The sequence below is a fragment of the Schistocerca americana genome, chromosome 7 (genome assembly GCF_021461395.2).
Source record: "Schistocerca americana isolate TAMUIC-IGC-003095 chromosome 7, iqSchAmer2.1, whole genome shotgun sequence".
Lineage (NCBI taxonomy): Eukaryota > Metazoa > Arthropoda > Insecta > Orthoptera > Acrididae > Schistocerca > Schistocerca americana.
The window spans coordinates 133,770,817-133,789,269 of record NC_060125.1 but is presented as its reverse complement, the minus strand read 5'-3'; the positions used below and the strand labels follow the sequence as shown (position 1 = coordinate 133,789,269).

The 18,453-nt window shown below is 43.0% G+C and overlaps 1 protein-coding gene across 1 annotated transcript in view; it reads right to left on the bottom strand.

Annotated features, from left to right (window-relative positions):
- LOC124622575 (myrosinase 1-like) overlaps positions 1-18,453 on the bottom strand; it is a 103,790-nt gene that overhangs the window by 62,427 nt on the left and 22,910 nt on the right. The window lies entirely within an intron of this gene.

Sequence of the window (18,453 nt, the reverse complement as noted above, 5' to 3'; positions counted from 1 at the left end):
CGAAGGACAATGTTTTCAGGATGAGAATGCGACGGTACACGTAAACCCTTTTGCCACAGATGAGCCGTAAACACTAAACAGTTATCTGTCAGCAGCATTCCACTGCCAGGGTAACATCGTCAACATTAATAAGCATTGATTGTTTATTTAGGAGGAGAAGTGTCTCCAGCTGCATCAAGCAGTCTTCGAACTGAAGACCACACCAACCAAAACTACAATGCACACTGCCGTAAATGCCATTCTTATTTTACCGGTCATGTGCGCCGTGGTCGAATGAAATTCTGGGAGAAACGCAAAAAATTTCTTCCCTGTGTGCGAGAATCTTCTGCGGCATAATAACTAAACTCTGTTCGAACAGGCCTTGGAAGACCCTTATCAAAGTCGGAAATGTGATGTACGCATTTCTCCTCCTTACACGAGGCATCACATCAACGTTTCACCAGGTAACGCCGGTCAACTTTTATTTGTGTATGAGAAATCGGCTGGAAACTTTCCTCATGTCAGCACGTTTTAGGTGTCGCAACCGGCGCCAACCTTGTGTGAATGCTCTGAAAAGCTAATCATTTGAAAAAAAAAATGACTCTGAGCACTATGCGACTAAACTTCTGAGGTCATCAGTCGCCTAGAACTTAGAACTAATTAAACCTAAGTAACCTATGGACATCACACACATCCATGCCCGAGGCAGGATGCGAACCCGTGACCGTAGCGGTCGCTCGGTTCCAGACTGTAGCGCCTAGAACCGCACGGCCACTCCGGCCGGCTAATGATTCGCATATCACAGCATCTTCTTCCTGTTTGTTGTATTTCGCGTCTGTAGCACGTCATGTTTGTGGTGTAGCAATTTTAATGGCCAGTAGTGGTGCTCCTCAGGTTGCCTCACAAGGGCTGAGTGCACCACGCTTGCCAACAGCGCTCGGCAGACCGGGAGGTCACCCATCCAAGTGCTAGCCCAGCCCGAGAGCACTTAACTTCGGTGGTCCGACGGGAACCGGTGATACCACTGCAACAAGGCCATTGGCAAAATCCCCAACCCGGATGGGAATCTAACCCTGGACCCCGTGATCCAGAGGTAGCAACGGCGGCATAATAGCCTGGAATATTTTAATAAGTGTAGTAGTTACATTGTCGCATTCTCTAAATTATATCTTCAGTGTGAAACCACTGTAAAGTGCAGGAGGCATATCTTATTGTACCGGTTATTAGGTCTTCTTCCTACTGAGTGCGCTTATGGAACGCGGTATCAAACACAGTGTAAACGCCTCTATCCAAGTTGTTTAATTGTCCTAATGTCTTACCGATCACTACGAGAGCGATGCATAGGGGATTGCAATATATTCCTAGAATCCCAAATTAAAACCGAGCGAGGTGGCGCAGTGGTTAGCACACTGGACTCGCATTCGGGAGGACGACTGTTCAATCCCGTCTCCGGCCATCCTGATTTAGGTTTTCCGTGATTTCCCTAACTCGTTTCAGGCAAATGCCGGGATGGTTCCTTTGAAAGGGCACGGCCGATTTCCTTCCCAATCCTTCCCTAACCCGAGCTTGCGCTCCGTCTCTAATGACCTCGTTGTCGACGGGACGTTAAACACTAACCACCACCACCACCCAAATTAAAGCTGCTTCTTGAAACATTTTAAGTGGACTTTCACGGAATACTCTGCGTCCATCTTCAAGCGTTTGGCAGTTCAGATTTTCTAGCATCTCCATCACACTCCCCCATAGGTCAAACTGCCCTTCTTTGCATATGCTCAAATATAAGGAAGGGTGATTGTCCGCTATGACTGATCAGGCGAGCTCAAGAATCTCGTAGTGTCATTAATCGGGCACGTCCTAGGTTCTTCAACTTGGTTGGCCTCATATTGTGACCAGCTATTATTAACACCGTCTCCCCACAGGTATTTTAAAATTATTGCCTTGAACCCCTCGCCTAATCCTGTGCTCCATTTCAGAACGGGCGAAGTTAGGGACTCAACACCACAACTGCGCTCTATCTGATGAGAATAACGGAGCACCCCTGTGTAACTCGGAACTGACCAATAGATGTCAGGAGACTTTGAGCAGTACTAAAAAGAGAGGGGGAGTATACAGTTGTGAGCAGAGAAGCAGTAACAACAAAATGGACCGGTCAGGATAACTCGGCGAGTTCGAACGGACTTGGCATTGGAGGTCACGTGAGTAACAAATCCCTCAGGGTCATTTCAACCCTTGTAACGCTGTCAGAGTCGACTGTTGGCGATGTGGGAACTTGAAGGAACTCTGCAATTCTAAAGAAGGGACTGCATGCTGACCAGTGCAGCGCCATCAAGAAGACGCTGACCCGCGCGCCAATGGAAAACAGAGTTCAGCGCCCCCTGTCTACGCTGATTTAACCAGCCGCCTGTCGCTGGTCGACCCAGTTCGGTCGCAATCTTCGAGAGCATCAGTACTGAGAAACAGGAAGACGATACTTAAGTCTGCGTCCTGCGAGTAGTAATAGAGAAAAGTCATCGAACGTAGGAGGCACAAGAAGATAAGTTTCTTTTCTTTTTAGAAATAAAGTGTTGTATTAATCAGCATGTGGTATGCACAAATGATTTTGGATTCATTTCACCGGCCACGGCTGACTCCCACAGTAGCCGACACAACAGGAATAATCACAAATAAACCAAAACCGGGCAACTATCATTCACTGACGGACAACAGTCACCTAGCTTTGCGGAGGCTGACAAAAACGAGTGTATCTGGTGTGATGTATCGCATTTTACCGTGTGGCAATACGATGGTGGGGTTTGGGTTTGGCGAAAGCCTGGGTAACGCTACCTGCCACGGAATGCCAACAGTGTATTATGAAGGAGACGATGTTAAGGTATGGGGCTTTCTTCGTTGTTCAGATATGGTCCTATTGTTGCCTTTAAGTAAAATCTTGTCTAAAATTAAAAAGATGTGAATACATAGTGCACCATGTTGTATTGCTTAAAGTAGAGGGACTGTTCGGAGACCGTGATGGTTTGTATCAGCATGACAGAGAAGTCTCTCATAAAACAGTATCTGTGAGGCAGCGGTTGGTGAACAATAACATTCCTGAAATGGACTGCTCTGAGTCCCGACCTGAAACCAATGGATCACCTTTGGGATGTGTTAGAACGTCAGCTTTTCTCCAGATTCCAGTATCCAGCACGACCACCGTCTCTGGTTTTGGCTGTGGAGGAAGTAAGGGATGCTTTACATTCAAAGACATTCAGATACCTCACTAAAAGTGTCGTCAGTAGCGTTAAAGCCGTGGAATCGCGAAGACTAGATATATCCTATATTAATGTCCAGTAATACGTGTCCATACACCTTTAATCAAATAGTGTATATTAACATAATGGCCAAGAACATACAGCCACACTTCATCAGAAAAAGCTGATCTGACTAGCCATCTGAATTGTCCAATCTAAAACAGGACTGACGAAAAAATAGGAAAACATGTGTGGTTTTGTACAGTCTGGGATATGTTGCTCAGATTGCAGAGTCGGTCTGATATAGAATTTATGTTAAGATGGAAGTACAGAAACGGGAAAGAAAGGTGAATGTCTTCCAGAATTGCATCCTCTAACTACAGAAGAACGTAGATATAAGAGATGAGTGTAACTATATAGATCATAAAATCTTGCTGGGGAAATTAAAATGGTGTGGCATTAAACATCATCCCCTTGCATGGATGGAGTCACATCTTAACGTAAAAATCAGGGACTCGTATTAACAAATGATACGACAGGATTAATATTAAATTCGAAGTGGACAAGCATTAGATGTGGTGTGCTGCAAGCTTCGGTGCTTGACCCAATCCTGTTCTTGGTCTAAAAATAATATACCAGAGACATTCGAGGACTTTTCAAAAGCCGTAATACACTATGTGATCAAAAGTATCCGAACACCCCGAAAAACATATGTTTTTCATATTAGGTGCATCGTGCTGCCACCTACTGCCAGGTACTGCATATCAGCGACCTCAGTAGTCATTAGACATCGTGAGAGAGCAGAATGGGGCGCTCCGCGGAGCTCACGTCTGTTGACTGACGGAGACCGCCAACAGTTGAAGAGGGTCGTAATGTGTAATAGGCAGACGTCTATCCAGACCATCACACAGGAATTCCAAACTGCATCAGGATCCATTGCAAGTTCTATGACAGTTAGGCGGGAGGTGAGAAAACTTGGATTTCATGGTCGAGCGGCTGCTCATAAGCTACACATCACGCCGGTAAATACCAAACGACGCCTTGCTTGGTGTAAGGAGCGTAAACATTGGACGATTGAACAGTGGGAAAACGAATCACGGTACACGATGTGGCGATTCGATGGCAGGGTATGGGTATGGCGAATGCCAGCGTGTGCAGTGCCAACAGTAGAATTCGTAGGCGGTGGTGTTATGGTGCAGTCGTGTTTTTCATGGAGGGTTCTTGCACCCCTTGTTGTTTTGCGTGGCACTATCACAGTACAGGCCTACACTAATGTTTTGAGCACCTTCTTGCTTCCAACTGTTGAAGAGCAATTCTGGGATGACGATTGCATCTTTCAAGACGATCGAGCGGCCTGTGGCGGAGTGGTTGCACGACAATAACATCCCTGTAAAGGACTAGCCTGCACAGACTCCTGACCTGGATAATATAGAACACCTGCGGGATGTGTTTGAATGGCCCCACCGACCGACATCGACACCTCTCCTAAGTGCAGCACTGGGTGAAGAATGGGCTGCCATTCTCCAAGAAACTTCCCAGCACCTGATTGAACGTATGCCTACGAGATTGTAAGTTTTCATGAAGGCTAAGGGTGGGACAAAACCATATTGAATTCCAGCAATATGAATGGAGGGAGCCACGAACTTGTAAGTCATTTTCATCCAGGTGTCCATATACTTTTGATCACATAGTGTATATGCTGATGACACAAGCATGACTGATAAATCGCCGAAACATATTCACACCAGACGCAGCCTGTAAAATAATTGGACAGGGTTACAACTCGTTCACAGACAACAGTTTAAGCCTTAGTCTTACTAAAATGCATATTACGCAATTGCTAAGAAATAAAAATGATTTAAAGATACCGGAAGCAAAGATCAATGAGCATACTATGGACGAAGCTCAGTGTGTAAAGTTCCTGGGCATCCAGATGGATAATTAAATGAGCTCGCACAAACAAGTGGATAAGGTCATCAAAAAAGTCAATGCTGCCGGTTTTGCACTCAGAAATTACACTCGCCGTGTTGCTTTGCACACAGGATGCTAGCATACATTCACTCAGTTCTGTTCTATGGTATAATCTTTTGGAGCATCGCATCTAAGCTGAAAAAAGTACTTATTTTACGGAAGTACGCAGTATGAGTATTAATGAGTATTACAAAAGGTTGAAAAGAGAACTCTTGTACCAGCCGCTTCGGGGATGCAGAGATTCTTAAACGTATATGCCAATACTCCCTAAAGGCGTTTGTGATTAATTAGCACGAATTCAGTCGTCTACAAACACAATCCTAGAAATGCGCCGGTGTGCAAAACTTAAGGACGAAAGTAAGTTGCACATGACGTCTCACTGCCAAGTAACGCAGCTCAATGAAACATGGACCGTACGTCGAACGAACTGCTACAGTGCAGTACAGGTGGTGACTGACAGAAATACGTAATGAGACGAACAGAGACAGCACTTTTATTCAAAGGCAGTTATTACACCAAAGTCACTGCGGGAGCATCACAAAAGGTACGATATTGTATAGTGTGTGTACACCACTGTTGGTAATGCACGCTGTGCAACATCCTCTCATGCGGGCCCCAAGGTCGGTATAGAGTTCTTGTGGCAGTGTATCCCATTCATTCTAGAGTTATTGGGGCAGTGAGTTCCAAATGGTTCAAATGGCTCTGAGCACTATGGGACTTAACTATTGAGGTCATCAGTCCCCTAGAACTTAGAACTACGTAAACCTAACTAACCTAAGGATATCACACACATCGATGCCCGAGGCAGGATTCGAACCTGCGACTGCAACGGGCTCGTGCTTCCGGACTGCAGCGCCTACAACCGCTCGGCCACCCCGGCCGGCCGAGAGTTCCATTCATTATAGAGTTGTTGTGGCAGTGTGTTCCATTCACTATAGAGTTCTTGTGGCAGTGAGTTCTATTCTTTATAGGGTTGTGGCAGTGTGTTCCATTCATTATACAGTTCTTGTGGCAGTGAGTTCCGTTCATCATAGAGTTGTTGTGGCAGTGTGTTCCATTCATTATAGAGTTGTTGTGGCAGTGTGTTCCATTCACTATAGAGTTCTTGTGGCAGTGAGTTCTATTCATTATAGAGTTGTGGCAGTGTGTTCCATTCATTATAGAGTTCTTGTGGCAGTGAGTTCCTTTCATTATGGAGGTGTTGTGGCAGTGCATTCTATTCATTATGGAGTTCTTGTGGCAGTGAGTTCCGTTTATTATAGAGTTGTTGTGGCAGTGTGTTCTATTCATTATAGAGTTGTTGTGGCAGTGTGTTCCATTCACTATAGAGTTCTTGTGGCAGTGAGTTCCGTTCATCATAGAGTTGTTGTGGCAGTGTGTTCCATTCACTATAGAGTTCTTGTGGCAGTGAGTTCTATTCATTATAGAGTTGTTGTGGCAATATGTTCCATTCATTATAGAGTTCTTGTGGCAGTGAGTTCTATTCGTTATAGAGTTGTGGCAGTGTGTTCCATTCATTATAGAGTTCTTGTGGCACTGAGTTCCATTCATTATAGAGTTGTTGTGGCAGTGTGTTCCATTCACTATAGAGTTCTTGTGGCAGTGAGTTCTATTCATTATAAAGTTGTGGCAGTGTGTTCCATTCATTATAGAGTTCTTGTGGCAGTGAGTTCCGTTCATTATAGAGTTCTTGTGGCAGTGAGTTCCGTTCATTATAGTGTTGTTGTGGCAGTGTGTTCCATTCACTATAGAGTTCTTGTGGCAGTGAGTTCTATTAATTATAGAGTTGTTGTGGCAATATGTTCCATTCATTATAGAGTTCTTGTGGCAGTGAGTTCTATTCGTTATAGAGAGTTGTTGTGGCAGTGTGTTCCATTCATTATAGAGTTCTTGTGGCACTGAGTTCCGTTCATTATAGAGTTGTTGTGGCAGTGTGTTCCATTCACTATAGAGTTCTTGTGGCAGTGAGTTCTATTCATTATAGAGTTGTGGCAGTGTGTTCCAATCATTATAGAGTTCTTGTGGCAGTGAGTTCCGTTCATTATAGAGGTGTTGTGGCAGTGTGTTCCATTCATTATAGAGTTCTTGTGGCAGTGAGTTCTATTCATTATAGAGTTGTGGCAGTGTGTTCCATTCATTATAGAGTTCTAGTGGCAGTGAGTTCCGTTCATTATAGAGTTCTTGTGGCAGTGAGTTCCGTTCATTATAGAGTTGTTGTGGCAGTGTGTTCCATTCACTATAGAGTTCTTGTGGCAGTGAGTTCTATTCATTATAGAGTTGTTGTGGCAATATGTTCCATTCATTATAGAGTTCTTGTGGCAGTGAGTTCTATTCGTTATAGAGTTGTGGCAGTGTGTACCATTCATTATAGAGTTCTTGTGGCACTGAGTTCCGTTCATTACAGAGTTGTTGTGGCAGTGTGTTCCATTCACTATAGAGTTCTTGTGGCAGTGAGTTCTACTCATTAGAGAGTTGTGGCAGTGTGTTCCAATCATTATAGAGTTCTTGTGGCAGTGAGTTCCGTTCATTATGGAGGTGTTGTGGCACTGTGTTCCATTCATTATAGAGTTCTTGTGGCAGTGAGTTCCGTTCATTATAGAGTTGTTGTGGCAGTATGTTCCATTCATTATAGAGTTCTTGTGGCACTGAGTTCTATTCATTATAGAGTTGTTGTGGCAGTGTGTTCCATTCATTATAGAGTTCTTGTGGCAGTGAGTTCCGTTCATTATAGAGGTGTTGTGGCAGTGTGTTCCATTCACTATAGAGTTCTTGTGGCAGTGAGTTCTATTCATTATAGAGGTGTTGTGGCAGTGTGTTCCATTCACTATAGAGTTCTTGTGGCAGTGAGTTCTATTCATTATAGAGTTGTGGCAGTGTGTTCCATTCATTATAGAGTTCTTGTGGCAGTGAGTTCCGTTCATTATAGAGTTCTTGTGGCAGTGAGTTCTGTTCATTATAGAGTTGTTGTGGCAGTGTGTTCCATTCACTATAGAGTTCTAGTGGCAGTGCGTTCTATTCATTATAGAGTTGTTGTGGCAATATGTTCCATTCATTATAGAGTTCTTGTGGCAGTGAGTTCTATTCGTTATAGAGTTGTGGCAGTGTGTTCCATTCATTATAGAGTTCTTGTGGCACTGAGTTCCGTTCATTACAGAGTTGTTGTGGCAGTGTGTTCCATTCACTATAGAGTTCTTGTGGCAGTGAGTTCTATTCATTATAGAGTTGTGGCAGTGTGTTCCAATCGTTATAGAGTTCTTGTGGCAGTGAGTTCCGTTCATTATAGAGTTCTTGTGGCAGTGAGTTCCGTTCATTATAGAGTTGTTGTGGCAGTATGTTCCATTCATTATAGAGTTCTTGTGGCACTGAGTTCTATTCATTATAGAGTTGTTGTGGCAGTGTTTTCCATTCATTATAGAGTTCTTGTGGCACTGAGTTCCGTTCATTATAGAGTTGTTATGGCAGTGTGTTCCATTCACTATAGAGTTCTTGTGGCAGTGAGTTCTATTCATTATAGAGTTGTGGCAGTGTGTTCCAATCATTATAGAGTTCTTGTGGCAGTGAGTTCCGTTCATTATAGAGGTGTTGTGGCAGTGTGTTCCATTCATTATAGAGTTCTTGTGGCAGTGAGTTCTATTCATTATAGAGTTGTGGCAGTGTGTTCCATTCATTATAGAGTTCTTGTGGCAGTGAGTTCCGTTCATTATAGAGTTCTTGTGGCAGTGAGTTCCGTTCATTATAGAGTTGTTGTGGCAGTGTGTTCCATTCACTATAGAGTTCTTGTGGCAGTCAGTTCTATTCATTATAGAGTTGTTGTGGCAATATGTTGCATTCATTGTAGAGTTCTTGTGGCAGTGAGTTCTATTCGTTGTAGAGTTGTGGCAGTGTGTTCCATTCATTATAGAGTTCCTGAGGCACTGAGTTCCGTTAATTATAGAGTTGTTGTGGCAGTGTGTTCCATTCACTATAGAGTTCTTGTGGCAGTGAGTTCTATTCATTAGAAAGTTGTGGCAGTGTGTTCCAATCATTATAGAGTTCTTGTGGCAGTGAGTTCCGTTCATTATAGAGGTGTTGTGGCAGTGTGTTCCATTCATTATAGAGTTCTTGTGGCAGTGAGTTCCGTTCATTATAGAGTTGTTGTGGCAGTATGTTCCATTCATTATAGAGTTCTTGTGGCACTGAGTTCTATTCATTGTAGAGTTGTTGTGGCAGTGTGTTCCATTCACTATAGAGTTCTTGTGGCAGTGAGTTCTATTCATTATAGAGGTGTTGTGGCAGTGTGTTCCATTCATTATAGAGTTCTTGTGGCACTGAGTTCTATTCATTATAGAGTTGTGGCAGTGTGTTCCATTCATTATAGAGTTCTTGTGGCAGTGAGTTCCGTTCATTATAGAGTTGTTGTGGCAGTGTGTTCCATTCACTATAGAGTTCTTGTGGCAGTGAGTCCTATTCGTTGTAGAGTTGTGGCAGTGTGTTCCATTCATTATAGAGTTCTTGTGGCACTGAGTTCCGTTCATTATAGAGTTGTTGTGGCAGTGTGTTCCATTCACTATAGAGTTCTTGTGGCAGTGAGTTCTATTCATTATAGAGTTGTGGCAGTGTGTTCCAATCATTATAGAGTTCTTGTGGCAGTGAGTTCCGTTCATTATAGAGGTGTTGTGGCAGTGTGTTCCATTCATTATAGAGTTCTTGTGGCAGTGAGTTCCGTTCATTATAGAGTTGTTGTGGCAGTATGTTCCATTCATTATAGAGTTCTTGTGGCACTGAGTTCTATTCATTATAGAGTTGTTGTGGCAGTGTGTTCCATTCATTATAGAGTTCTTGTGGCAGTGAGTTCCGTTCATTATAGATGTGTTGTGGCAGTGTGTTCCATTCATTATAGAGTTCTTGTGGCAGTGAGTTCCGTTCATTATAGAGTTGTTGTTGCAGTGTGTTCCATTCATTATAGAGTTGTGGCAGTGTGTTCCATTCATTATAGAGTTCTTGTGGCAGTGAGTTCCATTCATTATAGAGAGTTGTTGTGGCAGTGTGTTCCATTCATTATACAGTTGTTGTGGCAGTGTGTTCCATTCACTATAGAGTTCTTGTGGCAGTGAGTTCTATTCATTATAGAGTTGTGGCAGTGTGTTCCATTCATTATAGAGTTCTTGTGGCAGTGTGTTGCATTCATTATAGAGTTGTTGTGGCAGTGTGTTCCATTCACTATAGAGTTCTTGTGGCAGTGAGTTCTATTCATTATAGAGTTGTGGCAGTGTTCCATTCTTTATACAGTTTATGTGGCAGTGAGTTCCGTTCATTATAGAGTTGTTGCGGCAGTGTGTTCCATTCATTATAGAGTTCTTGTGGCAGTGAGTTCTATTCGTTATGGAGTAGTTGCGGCAGTGTGTTCCAATCATTATAGAGTTCTTGTGGCAGTGTGTTCCATTCATCAAGGAGTGGAGTTTGTGAACCGCTGGATAGTCTGGTGGTGCATGTGGACGTTCTGCAATACGTGTGCCATGGCTGTACGTGCTCGATGGGAACTGGCAGTCCAGTCCTTTCGCCAATTACCCTCTCATTGCCAGAGCTCCTTCGCTTACGTGGCCTGATGCGGTCGCGCTTTCTCGTTGTCAGCTATAAAAATGTAGTCAGACTGAATACGGCCCTGAAAAGATGCAGATGGTGAAGGAGTATGGTGGCACAATAATGTCGACTGGTGGGTGTACCGCATACAACGATTTGCGACGGTGCCAAAAGCGTATGTACCGTACCAACGGGGAGTGTGGTCATTCTCGGATGAGAGCTGATTCAGGCTGCTTAGTGATTCTGGACGTACCCTCATAGCACGAAACGCACTCAGAAATATTGTCGAACGTCATCGTTTTGATAATTCAGGTGATACAGGGTGAGGAGACATAATGTTTCATGGGTGTACTGACCTTCAGACGTTTGGACACACTACAGTTACTGATCAACGTTATTGTGACACTATACATCTTCCCCGTGTGAGTCTTTTCAGGGCTGTATCTGGCCCTGAGTTTATTTTTATGGATGACAATGAGCGATTGCATCGAACGTACATACATAGATAAATGATTTGGCAGACATGGTGGGCAGCAATTTGCTGTTGTTTGCTGATGATGCCGTGGTGTACGGTAAGGTGTCGCATTTGGGTGACTGTAGGAAGACACAAGACGACTTAGACAAAATTTCCAGTTGGTCTGATGTATGGCAGGTAGCCGTAAATGAGGAAAAATGCGGATGAATAGGAAGAAAAAACCTGTAATGAACCTGTGATGAAAACAGCACCTAATATCTACAGTTATTGAGGCCGCGTAAATCTCGTTACAATTCTTCCTGTAAAATATTCATTATAAATTTTCGAGTGGAAAACAGAGTCGTGATCTTCAGTGAAAGTTCGGAAATCTGATAAAAGTAGGTTTTATTTTCTTTGCTTCAACATGTATCATCAGCCCACATTTAGTATGCAAAACTGCTATTATAAGTTCCCAGTTTATGTCACACGTAAAGCACCCGGGATTCTCCTAAGTCCATTCCGGGAATAATCACGAGAATATACAGTCACTTTCTACACATAACGTTGTTTTCTTACGTAAGTCGTTCGGTGGATTTCTTTCACAAAGATTGCTAGCCAAATATATTCTGTAGTAGCACACAGAACATAACCACGCGGAATTTTCAAAAAATGGTTCAAATGGCTCTGAGCACTATGGGACTCAACTGCTGAGGTCATTAGTCCCCTAGAACTTAGAACTAGTTAAACCTAACTAACCTAAGGACATCACAAATATCCATGCCCGAGGCAGGATTCGAACCTGCGACCGTAGCGGTCTTGCGGTTCCAGACTGCAGCGCCTTTAACCGCACGGCCACTTCGGCCGGCTGCGGAATTTTCCAAGTCTAACAAGTCACACGGGTATATCTCCCGAACAAAATATCCCACGACTCTCAAACTTTTACAAAATGTTCGTAGCAACAAAAGCTACCATTACAAATCCATCTGAACGCGAAGGACCGAACATTTCTTCATCTTACACATTTTATGGACACACACACTTAACATGACCTTCGCGTCTCAAAAGCTAGTCCATGACTCTCTCAATGCTGTTTCCTTCAGCTCATATACTACTTGATAGAGCGCGGGAAACACTTGGCTGTGATTGGTTGATCAAATGAACAGCTAATCAGATCAGTCTTTCAAGATCATATTCGTGCCTAAACTGTTCTGAGCCAATCACTACATCAGATTCACTGGCGTCGCTTCGACAAGCAATTATTAGTATAATGTTTATTAATTGAAACTAAATGAAAATTAATCTTGAGATAATTTTAGGAAAACATTACTCTACAAATAATCATTCTGCCTGCCTTCTTACAAAAACAAGTACTCTTGGATATACGTCATCAGCAATGTTTGTACGAACATCTTTGCCACACTATGACTGCGTAACGCATTACATAAAATTAATCCTGAAATTTAACATATGTGCCACATACACACTCCCACTCACTCTCATTTACTCTCACAACGACATAAGACACAAATAGTAATTTTGTCTGAATTTTATATTACGAAAATGAAAATTAAAGTTTTAATATGAAAAGCTCAATTAATTAATTCTGCACACTGAGAGCTCTGTTTATGTTTTCAAATAATACCAAAAGATAAACTATTGTAGTTCCTAACTGAATTTAATTCAGTAAGTGTCGGTTTTTGGTATTTTAGGTAATTTTCTCTAATTTTGAAAATACCCCAGCCAGAAAGCTGAGATTTTGCAACCAGCTTCTTTTTAATAACAAAAGGCTACACATTAAGTTTTATCAAAACTGAATAATATTTAGTATCGTTTATTTAGGTTCTTAGGGGTTTGAATATTCTGTCGCTGGAACTGACGGAAGTAGCACTTCCCACGGCCGCGCTAGCGACAGGGATTTACTCAATCACGCCGAGATACAAGCGGCTGTCACCGCCACCGAATCCAAAGCTACGACCCCCTACTGCACTAAAACACTGCTGCGGACTGACTCGCGGCGTTACACGTTGCAAAGCGATGTCAGGTGCAACGAGCATGTGAGAACTGTGTTAGGAAAGACGAATGCTCGACTTCGGTTTATTGGCAGAATTTTAGAAAAGAGTGGTTCACCTATAAAGGAGACCGCATATAGGAAGCTGGTGCGATCTATTCTTGAGTACTGCTAGAGTTCTTGGGTTCCGTAACAGATCGGATTGAAGGAAGACATCGAAGCAGTTCAGAGATGGGCTGCTGGATTTGATACCGGTAGGTTCAGGCAACGCGTAAGTGTTACGCAGATACTTCGCGAACTCACATGGGAATCCCTGCAGGGAAGGCGACGTTCTCTTCGAGAAACACTGTTGAGAAAATTTAGAGAACCTGCACTTGAAGCTGACTGCCGAACGGTTCTACTGCCGCCAACGCATGTTGCGCGTAAGGACCACGAAGATAAGATACGAGAAATTAGGGTTCCTACGGAGGCATATAGACAGTCGTTTATCTCTCGTTCTATTTGCGAGTGGAACAGGAAAGAAAATGACTAGCAGCAGTACAGGCTACCCTCCGCCACGCGCCGTACGGTGGCTTGTCGAGTGTCTACGTACATGTAGATGTCCATGTGGAAGGGCGCAGATCGTGGATTCGTAGAACGAGAGGGTATTCGGCGAATGGACTGGCCTGTCCGTTGCCCCGACTTAAACCCCATCGAGTGAGCGTGGGCTGCTCTGGCGAGACGTACCGCAGCTCTCCCTCAGGCACCGGCGACCGTCCAGCAGTCATTAACCTCACTGCTGGAGGAGTGGGACGCCCCAATGAGAACTCACTACCAGACACGTGCCCAGCACGGCAGCGCGTGCCAGAGTACGCACTGTCGTCTGTGACTACCACAGAGCCTATGAAGAACCGTGGCCTGTCTTGTGCAATGTCGAGGGGACCACCACGAACAACGGTGACTTCAGTGTAATTACCGTCTGTGAATAAAACTGTAATTTCTGTTGGTCTCATTGCAAATTTCCTTCAGTTACTGTTTGCACTGTACTGTAGCAGGTCTTGTGTGGTCCAAGCTTCATCAAGATATGTTACGTGGAAATGACTCACCATGTGGAAGTTACTTTCGTTCTTAAGTTTCGGGCACCAGTCTAGAAATAACTTCCTCTCTTTGTTTCAAAAATGGAGCTTTACATTCTGTTTCAAAAATCTGTAACAGATTGGCCATGAACATCAGGCAGGAAACTGAAATTCTCCAAATCTTAAAAAGCGAAGTACAAGAATGTTTAAGAATACCTGGGCTAAACAATCTAAATTCCACGTAACTCTTATAGTTCTACTAAATATAATGACTTACATAATATAGAGGCAGTAGTTGTTTAAAGTTACATAAATGCTATGTTCGAAGTATTAGATTAAAAACATATATATAACTTGCATGGGACAACTGGGGCCATAATATGACGTTGGCTTTTTGTTGCTAGGTGGGGTCGCTTCAGAGATATGAAGCTCAACTTTGTTTTTTCAAATGGGGTGCTATACTTTGGTACATATTTTCTGATAGCGGCTATCGAGACGAATCCAGTGATGTGTAACAGTAAGTTCTTTGAAGATCAACGAAGGTCACAAAGCTGGCATGAACGTCCATTTGCAGAAGGTGTTCGAAGTAATGACCATTGGTATCAATGCAGTGCTGCAATCCTCTTATCATGGGCCGGCCGGTGTGGCCGTGCGGTTAAAGGCGCTTCAGTCTGGAACCGCGTGACCGCTCCGGTCGCAGGTTCGAATCCTGCCTCGGGCATGGATGTGTGTGATGTCCTTAGGTTAGTTAGGTTTAATTAGTTCTAAGTTCTAGGCGACTGATGACCTCAGAAGTTTAGTCGCATAGTGCTCAGAGCCATTTTTTTTTTTTTTCTTATCGTGGATTGAGTCGTATTCCTTATCACATCGGCACTTATCGAAGCACATGCGCTGACAATTCTCTCTCGCATATCTTCACGTGTAGTTACAATCTCTTTTACGAATCCCCACAAGAAAACATCCAGGGGCGTCAAGTCTGGCGAACGAGCCGCCCACGACACATCTCCTCTGCGTCCAATCCAACGATTTGGGAATTGTTTCTGCAACTCATTTCTAGCCATCAGGGAAATGTGAGCCGGACACACATCGTGTTGATGCCGCATTCTGTTCCTTCTTCCTAAAGGTATTTCTCCCACTAACAGACCTAACGTTCCTTACAGGAAAGTGGTGTACTTCCTACCATTAAGATCTCCTTAGACGAAATAGCGGCCTATAACCTGTCCTCCAGTATCCCACACCATACATTCACTGACAACGGTTTTTGATGTGCAACTTGTAGCAGCCAACGTGGATTTTCAGTTGCCCAATAATGCATGTTATGCAAAGTAACATTTTCATGGTTCGTGAATCTAACCTCGTCAGTAACTAAAATAAAATCAATAAATGTGTCATCCCTCTGAATCTGAAGTTGAGGCCATCGGCAGAATTCAGTGCGACGCATACAGCCCGTACCAGTTAATTCTTGGTGGAGACTGATATGGTAAGGATGATATTTATGGCGATACAGAACACGCACTACTCTTGCTCATGCCCGATTCTCTTGCGATTTGACGCTAACACGACGATCTCGAACCACAGTGGCAAGAGTACCAATATCCGTTTCCTCGTTAGTAACTTGCCTTTGCCGGATATGTTTCCGATGCATTAAAGATCCAGTTGTTCTCAATTTACCATACACATATTTCAATGTACGACGTGTAGGGTGAGTACGTTGAGGATATCTTTCAGCGATCAGTTTCTAACTCTCACTGAATTTCGTTGGCATTCTCCGTAAATGAGAAGCATATCGACTTGTTCTTCGAAGAAATACATAATTCACATTCGCTTGATTCGACGATACCAGCCTTATCGTTCGTATTAGTGTTGTATTGCGAAACCGTCGAATGGTGTTTACATGTCAATGGCAGATGGATACGCCGTGTTCAGCGAATATTTGCTATTTTCACGATATACGAGAGAGAATTGTCCACATCATTGGATTCGTCTCGATAGCTACTGAAGAAACTGCAAAAAGGTGGGAATTTAAGGATATGGGATCTGGATAAACTGACTAAACCAGAGGTTGTACAGAGTTTCAGGGAGAGCGTAAGGGAACAAATGGCAGGAATGGGGGAAAGAAAAACAGTAGAAGAAGAATGGGTAGCTTTGAGGGATGAAGTAGTGAAGGCAGCAGAGGATCAAGTAAGTAAAAAGACGAGGGCTAGTAGAAATTCTTGGGTAACAGAAGAAATATTGAATTTAATTGATGAAAGGAGAAAATATAAAAATGCAGTAAATGAACCAGGCAAAAAGGAATACAAACGTCTCAAAAATGAGATCGACAGGAAGTGCAAAATGACTAAGCAGGGATGGCTAGAGGATAAATGTAAGGATGTAGAGGCTTATCTCACTAGGGGTAAGATAGATACTGCCTACAGGAAAATTAAAGAGACCTTTGGAGAAAAGAGAACGACTTGTATGAATATCAAGAGCTCAGATGGAAACCCAGTTCTAAGCAAAGAAGGGAAAGCAGAAAGGTGGAAGGAGTATATAGAGGGTCTATACAAGGGCGACGTACTTGAGGACAATATTCTGGAAATGGAAGAGAATGTAGATGAAGACGAAATGGGAGATACAATACTGCGTGAAGAGTTTGACAGAGCACTGAAAGACCTCAGTCGAAACAAGTCGAAACAAGGCCCCGGGAATGGACAACATTCCATTAGAACTACTGACGGCCTTGGGAGAGCCAGTCCTGACAAAACTCTACCATATGGTGAGCAATATGTATGAGACAGGCGAAATACCCTCAGACTTCAAGAAGAATATAATAATTCCAATCCCAAAGAAAGCAGGTGTTGACAGATGTGAAAATTACCGAACTATCAGTTTAATAAGTCACAGCTGCAAAATACTGACGCGAATTCTTTACAGACGAATGGAAAAACTAGTTGAAGCCGACCTAGGGGAAGATCAGTTTGGATTCCGTAGAAATAATGGAACACGTGAGGCAATACTGACCCTACGACTTATCTTAGAACCTAGATTAAGGAAAGGCAAGCCTATGTTTGTAGCATTTGTAGACTTAGAGAAAGATTTTGACAATGTTGACTGGAATACTTCTTTCAAATTCTGAAGGTGTCAGGGGTAAAATATAGGGAGCGAAAGGCTATTTACAATTTGTATAGAAACCAAATGGCTGTTATAAGAGTTGAGGAGCATGAAAGGGAAGCAGTGGTTGGGAAGGGAGTGAGACAGGGTTGTAGCCTCTCCCCGATGTTATTCAATCTGTATATTGAGCAAGCAGTGAAGGAAACAAAAGAAAAATTCGGAGTAGGTATTAAAATCCATGGAGAAGAAATAAAAACTTTGAGGTTCGCCGATGACATTGTAATTCTGTGAGAGACAGCAAAGGACTTGTAAGAGCAGTTGAACGGAATGGACAGTGTCTTGAAAGGAGGATATAAGATGAACATCAACAAAAGCAAAACGAGGATAATGGAATGTAGTCGAATTAAGTTGAGTGATGCTGAGGGTATTAGATTAGGAAATGAGACACTTAAAGTAGTAAAGGAGTTTTGCTATTTGGGGAGCAAAATAACTGACGATGGTCGAAGTAGAGAGGATATAAAATGTAGACTGGCAATGGGAAGGAAAGCGTTTCCGAAGAAGAGAAATTTGTTAACATCGAGTATAGATTTAAGTGTCAGGAAGTCGTTTCTGAAAGTATTTGTATGGAGTGTAGCCATGTATGGAAGTGAAACGTGGACGATAAATAGTTTAGTCAAGAAGAGAATATAAGCTTTCGAAATGTGGTGCTACAGAATGTTGGAGATTAGATGTGTAGATCACATAACTAATGAGGAGGTATTGAATAGAATTGGAGAGAAGAGAAATTTGTGGCACAACTTGACTAGAAGAAGGGATCGGTTGGTAGGACATGTTCTGAGGCATCAAGGGATCACAAATCTAACATTGGAGGACAGCGTGGAGGGTAAAAATCGTAGAGGGAGACAGAGATGAATACACCAAGCAGATTCAGAAGGATGTAGGTTGCAGTAGGTACTGGGAGATGAAGAAGCTTGCACAGGATAGAGTAGCATGGAGAGCTGCATCAAACCAGTCTCAGGACTGAAGACCACAACAACAACAACAACAACAGCCGCTATCATAAAATAAGTACCAAACTATAGCACCCCATTAAAAAAGAACAAAGTTCACGAT